The sequence below is a fragment of the Artibeus jamaicensis genome, unplaced genomic scaffold, assembly GCF_021234435.1.
Source record: "Artibeus jamaicensis isolate MK-2021 breed Jamaican fruit bat unplaced genomic scaffold, CSHL_Jam_final contig_76, whole genome shotgun sequence".
Classification (NCBI taxonomy): Eukaryota; Metazoa; Chordata; class Mammalia; order Chiroptera; family Phyllostomidae; genus Artibeus; species Artibeus jamaicensis.
In genome coordinates this window covers 25935335-25943373 of record NW_026521954.1, presented here as the reverse complement: position 1 = coordinate 25943373, position 8039 = coordinate 25935335, and the positions used below count along the sequence as shown (strand labels likewise).

The window sequence follows — 8039 nt, the reverse complement described above, 5'->3', positions numbered from 1 at the left end:
GCACTCCCATGCTCCGGGCCACCATGTCCTGGCTCTGACTGCACACCATCTGGGCATAGCAGAGTGATAAAAATTACTGAATGGACACCTGGAGCCCCACGACTTGGACTGAGCAGGCATAAATTCAGAGGCCAATGTTTTGGGGGAGGTGGAAAATTCTACGTGGACTGATATTCTTGCTGGAAACCCAACCATTGAACTAAGAAGACATTTAACCCGCCTCCAGTCTCCTGCCTCCAACATCCCCCACACCGATTCTGCCCAACCCCTCTCCTTTAAATTCTCCTTTAACCTCTTTCTTCCTCTCACAAGCTCAGCTCTTGCCACAGGGGTCTTCTCGCTCTTGGAACTTGCCAAGCTCATTCATTTCCACCCCAGGGCTTTTCTCTAAGTGATCCCTCTGCTTGGAATGCTCGTTCCCTGTGTTCGCCTAATTAAGAAAGCAGGTTTTTCCTGTTTGGGTTGATTGGCCAGGAGTGCTAGGGTGTGAGAGCTCCCCCTACTGGTCCTCCTGGCTTTAAGGTTTAAACGAGGTTTTTGTGAATCTTTGCAAATACAATAGCTGATGCAACTACGGAAGTGAACTCTCAATTCATTTTAACTAGTGCACATTAAAATGCAAATAGCCACACGAAGGCTAGTAATTTCTGTATTGGACAGTGCAGCTCTAGAGAGACCCAAGTGGGACGCCGCAAACCACTACACCCTAGGTCCTAGGTACAGAAAGGGAATGAAAAAAGATCCAGTTGAACAGTGGAACGGCCCTGTGCCTGCTGCCAAGCCCTGCGAGCGGGAACCTCTAACCGAAATCTCTGCTGTAATGGGGCGGCCCCTCCATCCTGGGGTGGCTGTACAGCATGCCCCACACTCTGAAGTCCAGCACGGCATGGACACAGACTGTAACAAGATGGAGGTTTACCTGCAGCAGAGATATATCCACTTGACCGGTTAAAGGGACATTGAGGATCTTCTCTGTTTATGCCTGAATCTTCATTGTAAGAATGAAATATACGCGTGCTGTCTCCCAGGGGGAACTGGCCCTTCTCCTTGAGAGATTAGTACTTTTCAAAAAAGAGGAAAAGATTTTATTTATTTAATTTTAGAGAGGGAAGGGAGGAAGAAAAACATCAATGTGTGGTCGCCTCTTGTGTGTCCCCCATGGGGGCCTGGCCCCAACCCCAACTATGTGCCCCAACCGGGAATCAAACCAATGACCCCTCAGCTTGTGGGCAGGTATTTCAGTCCACTGAGCACCACCAGCCAGGGTGCGATGAGTACTTTTAATATTTAACTGTTCCTTCGGGAAGAACTGACTCTTCTCCCAGTGGGCCCTGTTGGTTAGCTGAGCCCACCAGGCCCTGGGCACGAAGCCACTTCTGCCTGAAACAGATTTAAGCAGAGCTCCCACAGTGACACTGCGGGATCTCACCCAGGGAAGGGCGCTTCACTCGGAGCTTTCCTAATCGGATTCCAGTGCTGCTGTCTCCGGGACTCCCCAGTGTCTGCGTTAGGTGTAGGTGATCTCCCGTCTGGTGATGGATGCTCTTGATTACTGCTTTTGCTTTGCTCTCACTTAATAAAGTGCTGAACTATTCATCTTTGACTTGGAGTTTTTATTGTCTGCGAATCCAAACCTCCAAATTAAGCGGCCATGATCTCGTACATGTCCCTTAACGGCACATCATTCAACAGTCCCTCTTGGCCAGGAACCACAGACATCACTGCGGCCAGTCAACTTTGTGTCAGAAGGATCCCTTGCTGGAAACACCACCTGGATGCAGGGTCAGTTCTCACAGCTCAGGAGCGCGCACACATGGCCCAATTTGTTCACCAGTCTCTCCTTTCTGCTTTGGAACAGGAAGCCCAGCTGACACCTGTAATAAGAAGTCTGGAGTAAGAGTCGCAACTGTGAAGAAAAATGTTGCCATGGAATGAAAGAGAAGGTATTTCAAAGTAGAATAGCAGTAGAAAACTTCCAGGTATCAGCTGAACCTCTCCATTCAGATGTCCCACCAACATCTGCAACATGACGGTCTCTAAACTTGAACTTAGCTTTCGCTTCCCCATGACTGCACTGCCCATCTTCCAGTGCATGGATACCTTTTGCCCGCTTCTTCTTCTTTATATGGCAAGTTGCCAGGTCCAGCTGATTCTGTCTTGATACATTTAACAGGATGTGCCTGTCTTAATTCGGATGCCCCCAAACAGAGCTACTGAGGCAAGGCTTTGGGCGCATGTGTTTTAAATATGGAGCCGACCCCAAACGGGGAGTGATGTGGAAAATGCGAGAAGAAAGAAACTCTAGGAAAGGATGAGCTATCGACTTCGTTACTGGTATGGGCGGCGGGGTTCAGTTCCACTGGGGACGCTCTCGCGGCCTGGGGAGCCCCCTCCATGGTTTTCTGACTTTACGAGCACTTGGGCGTGCTTACCAATTTGGGAATGCCCAGCCTAGGGGTTCTGACTCCGCAGCTCTAGAATCCGCAAGTTAGACAAACGTCCCAGGGATTCTGGTGCAGGGGACCCCCGGGGAAGAGCGCCGGGGAGCGACCAGCCAAGGTTCTCCGCCCCCGCGAATCCCCGCGGCTACTCCTGCAGACAGAGCGCTCCGAACGCGTTGGGTCTCCTGGGCGACGAAGGCGGGCGGCGCGGAGCGATGACGTCACGGTTGGACGGTGGCCGAGGTGCAGTGGCCGAGGTGCGTGGCTGAGAGGCGGGGCGGAGCGGAAGTCCACAGCCGAGCGAAGTTGGCTCCCCCTTGCAAGGTTACAGCGCCCCAAAGACGTTTATCGAGCGTCTGCTGTGTGCGCCAAGGGGTGCTGACCCGGCGAACAGAAGTGACTGGTGAGATCCGAAGGTCCAGCCCATATCTGCCCGGGGGCGAGGGAAGGCGGCGCGTGCAAAGGCCCGGGGCACCCTCAGGGGTCCTGCGCGCACCCTGCCATCGCAGGGTGTGCAGGAATTGCGGGGTGCACAGGAGACAAGGGCCGGCGACCCGAGGGTAAAGCCTGCGGGACTTTTTGAGGAACTCGGACGTAGTCCCGGGAGGTCACGGGAGCTATTCCCTGCAGTGAGAAAGATCTGATCTGAGTTTTCGTGTTCTCTTTTCCACTGCGGAGAGGTCAGTTAACTGGGGGGCGACTGTTGTTGGCACAATGATCACATGGAAGCCATAGTTCCATGCTGGGACTGTTCCGAGTGCCTCCTGCCAATTCCAACAGCCCAGAGACTGCGTACAGTGAGTCCTCACTTAGTGTCGCTGATGGTTGCTGATAGGTTCTGCTTTAAGCAAAAGGAAGCATAATGAACCCATGTCCATAGGCTTATGGCTGTAAACCAGAGTTAACGTTTCCACACTTCTGGGTGCCTTATAATGAAACAACCCTGAAGAAAGTGAGTTATTGGAGCACCTGGTGTACTAGACACTAGAATAGCATGACCTTACCATGGTCACTGCCGAGGCACAGACAGGTGGTAATGTTATAGGAAAACGAAGCAACCAGACACCGAGGGATTCTGGAGTACGAGGTTTATTAATGTGCACAGGCCCATAGGAGTCAGTCTCCAAATTCTGAGCCCCGCACAAAGGATTCTTGGGGTTTATATAGCCTACGGGGTCTTCTGTCTACATAGCAAAGTGAGATACAGAAGCGGAATGCGGTAATTAGTTCTATCTAGGGGGAGAAGCAGAGTACAAAGGCTAAATGTGGAAATTAGTTTTATCAGCAGGGGTGCTAGTCCCAGTCCTTGTGACTATCCTGCTGTTTGCTTTTCCCGTGTGGCCTTAGGGCTCTCCCAGGGCGCCTGGAGTTTTGGGTGAGCAAAGGTTTTCCAAAGCTTTCCACATCATTCCCCCCTTTTATGCTAAACAACACTAGTGCTTGTTTTAGCATAACAATATTCTTCTAGTAGGAATAAATAAGTCCCCCCTTTCCCTGGATTTAGAGTATTAATGAGGTTTCTTTCCCTTCTGGAATTATATACAGAACAATGGACGAAGGTCTCATCTTCTTGTGACTTCTTCTGGCTGGAAATGGACGCTGTCCTACCTACTCCTGGGTCAGGGGTGCTCTAAAAGGGGGTGCAGCATGGAGAGAGTCCTTCCTGTAAGGGGAAAGACCTTACAGGGTCTTGGTCAGTTGGCTGTCACCTGGACGTCGCAGGCTTGGCGTCCAAAGGCTGGCATTACTGAACTGTTGGCATACTGGTCAGGTTGTATTCTGGAGGTGACAGATTAAGCAAGAAATTGGAAGTACAATTAAATTATAACTATTAATTGACAAAAGCAGGGACTTCAGTAAATTATCTAGTGGAAGGTGCACAAGGCATGCTATACCTATCTAAGACTCTTGTGGCTTACTATACTTCACTCGGGCTGAGGGGAATACATTAAGATTTCTCTCCTTTCAGACTTCTGAGTCCTTTCTGTCCAAGCTATGAAGACAGAAAAGGGAAAATCAGTTCTAAAGTGAAGCCCACAGACTGCCCCAACCTTTTATTAACTTAACTACTTAGTTCAACCAAACCGTTGATTCTCATGAGGGCGATAATGAAGATGGGCTCTTTAAATGAGGCTTATATTGCTACTAATTACTTATAGGCATAGGCAGGTCATAGGCATACGCCCTATGAAAACAGAAGAACATACAGGTTAATTAACACAACAATCTCCAAACCAGTCTCTGTGCCTGTGAGACTGTCTTTTGGGAAGACATTCCATTGCAAGGTCCTTTGCACCTGTAAATTGTACATCTTTAGTGATATCACAAACCTGGTTTCAACTCTAATGAAAACAAACTTTCAAGACAGTTAGCTGCACCATTCTGATGTCCAATACTGAGCATTGTGATTTTCTTTGAACTACAATTTTTCTCCTTAAGATCACCCTCACTGTTATTACAGGGACTACTTTGGGTCCCGCTTTTGATTTTGACTGTTTGTTTGCATAAACACACCAAGAGCAGCCTGGATCACTATGATCCTTAAGTCTGCTTTGTCGGAACTCACACAGGGAACTCTTAGATCGACTTCTCAGTCCGCCCCTCAGGGCACAGAAGCAGAGCCACACATCTGCCATCTGGCTTCGCCTGTACCGGTTGTTTCACTCAAGTCCTTGAACCTCTATTGTGCCTGCAGGTTCCTTTTCAGCCATCCTTCAGGAAAGCAACCTTCGTTCCTTCCCTGGAAAGACTGGCATGAACCGCACAACCAACTAAAGTACCAGGCATTGCTCGTGGGCTTTCACTAGCCTCATAGGTCAATCCCAGTTCCTCTGAGCTTTTTGTTAAGGACCAGAACCCATATATGCCTCCTTCAGGCATGACATTCCAGTCAAAGTTCTGGTTAACAAAACTACTATTAATAACTGGCCTTACTGGTTTTATGCAAAGAAACCTTATGTCATTATTCATTCCTTCAGAGTGCTGAATTCTGGAGGGATCAGGTAGGGAGAAAAATACAAAGTGTGATGGAAAATCCTTTTCCTTCTGATACCTACTAAGATCGCATCTCCATGCCTTATACCTTTTATTACTAACTCCACATAATTCCTTTCCAAAACTTTTGCAAACTTCTACATACCCTTTTCTATCTGCACAGCTTTCCACAGACCTTCAGCAACATCTAAAAAACTTTTACATCCTTTCATATACTTCTTTATTTACAAATCTTATACTTTCTATTGTTCATTTTCTTACAGAGTATAAAGTTTCAAACTTTTCTGGAATCCTCAATTTCCTTCCTCAGAGTAGATACAGAGCAAAACCCGAAACACAGAGTTCCGAAACAATACAGGTAGAGACATTCTCTTGCACCAGTGCGTCCACTGGTGCCTCGCAGAGACATGCTCCTTCAGGCCCGGTCTCATGGCAGAGACATGCTGCTTTGCCTCAGGCTGAAACACTTATCAGCCCCAAATGACCCTTCCTGGGTCCCAGGTGGCAAAGGCATCCTCTCCAACCGGCTACAGTGACCTTTTCTAGGTCTTCAGGTACACAGGGTTTCTGATCAGAAACAACCAGTGGCAGAGAAATTCGCTCTTTTCCCACAAAACCAGAAAACAAGTAGTTGAGGTTTCCTTTACTCTAGGTTTAAACTTTCATATCTTTTATACATATTTCTACTCATCTAGATTTAATCATCATTCTCTTTTCATCTTGGTTCCTTTCCCACACTGGGAAAGACTGTACTTAAACTCAGTGCTTAAACTCAGTATGTGGCAGCTAAAAGTCCCTAGCATTTTAGGTATCTTCTGCCAAAAGTCCCTAGATTCGCAGGGACATTTTGCACCTTTTTGAAGCTTAGACGTTGTAAATACCCTGTAAATCAGGTGGTCACTCTTGGACCTCAGTTCATGACCTTCAAAACCAGAGCCATTACTATTACAGCCAGTTACACAGAGAACCTGACTGCTGCAGTGCCCACACAGCAGTAGCATGCAGCCTATAGTCTAAAGAGAAGCTTTATCCAGGTCCAAATGGCAACGCCCATGCGTGCTCTGTCCTCCAGGTGGGGCACTCACTTGGCTCATCTGTTTTACCTACAGTGGCAGTACCCCGACTCTGGTTCCGCCCACCTGCGGAGGTTCCAGGGCTCCAGTTTCAGGAACCCCGGAAGCCCCCAAGGCCCCTTCCACCTTTGGGTGTGGAGGCACCACAGAGCCACCCTCCACCCATTGGGGTCATTTACTGAGGCTGCAGTCACTAGTGGGGGCGGGGCAGAGGTCCCACCCACCTCTGAAGGTGGGGGCCCTGCGGCTTCGTTTTTGGGAGCCAAAGCAGCTCCTGGCAACCCCTGCTACAGTGGGTGAGCAGAGCCTACTTGCAGAGGCTGCAAATTTATGGTAGAGACTTCTCCCACTTGCGGGGCAGGAGAAGCCCTAGTGGGCCTCACCTCCCTAGAAAGCAGTGTCACCATGCGAGTTACTGCTGTCTGGGGTCCCCCATTATCTATTCTGAGGATGGGAGGAGGTCTCCTAAAGACTAATTCACACGGGGCACAGCCTGAAGGGCTAGGGGCACTCCCAACCCTAGGCAGCGCCGGCGGCAGCAAATCAGTCCAAGGCAGTCCAGCCTCCCAGTGGAACCCAGCCAGAGCTTCCCCAAGAGTCTGGTCCATGTGCTCTACTTTTCCCGAGCTCTAGGGTCAGCATGCAGTGTGCCCACCCTGCCCCGACCTGTGCCCCTGGGGTCAGCACGCAGTGTGCCCACCCTGCCCTGACCTATGCCCCTGGGGTCAGCACGCAGTGTGCCCACCCTGCCCCGACCTGTGCCCCTGGGGTCAGCACGCAGTGTGCCCACCCTGCCCTGACCTGTGCCCCTTCTTCAAGGACACCTGACACCCTGTTTTCATTAGCAGTTCAAACAGCTGGCAAGGAGCACCGGTCTCAGGTTGGTGCGGCTGAAAGGAGGTTATCTACACACCGATAACACTGGGTCAGTCTCCTTCCTGGTAAATGATTTTAGATCTCTGGCCAGGGCCTCTCCTAGGGGAGTGGGAGAGTTTCTGAAGCCCTGTGGCAGTCTGGTCTGGGTCCAAGCCAGCTAACCTGAGGACTGTAGGCACTTATAACCCTGGTCTTTGTCGCCCACCAGTGGGCTTTTCTTCTTTCCTTTTGGGGCACTCTCTTTTCTAGTACCCCTTCTCTCTGCAATAGGCGCACTGGTCTCGTTCCGTGCTCCTGTGTGCCGGTCTATTTCTTTTCTTAGGCAATCTGGTGGCTCCCTGCTCCTGGGAGGTATCTGGTTTCCTAAAGGACCCACTGCCAGGGCCCCCAGCACAGGCCCAGGAGGTCTTCACAGCTCGCTCCTGGCTCAATCACGGGGCTTGGCTGGGGCCGCCCTGCTTATCTCCCTGGCAACCCCTTTAGCAGGACCAGGTGCAGGGGGCCATGTGGGCCTCAGCCACCTCTTGTCCCTCCAGCGGAGGGGGGGAGGTCACTGCCTCTGCCTCACTGCTCTGTTATACTGGGGCATATTTTAGAGAGGCCGACCCCTTTGAGCAGGGTCTCTACTCTGCTGCCAGAGACCAGCAGGAGCCGG

General features: G+C 50.4%; 1 protein-coding gene across 4 annotated transcripts in view; it reads left to right on the top strand.

Annotated features, from left to right (window-relative positions):
- The first annotated feature begins 2686 nt into the window (after positions 1–2686).
- Positions 2687–8039, top strand: part of ACOX3 (acyl-CoA oxidase 3, pristanoyl) — a 31849-nt gene continuing 26496 nt past the window's right edge. For 3 of the 4 annotated variants that reach the window (XM_037126857.2, XM_053672404.1, XM_053672401.1), the window contains exon 1: positions 2687–2844. The gene's annotated coding sequence lies outside the window, so the exon portion shown is untranslated. Of the gene's footprint in view, positions 2845–2888; positions 3002–8039 lie in introns of those variants that run through there. The other variant, XM_053672402.1, reaches the window with a different exon arrangement.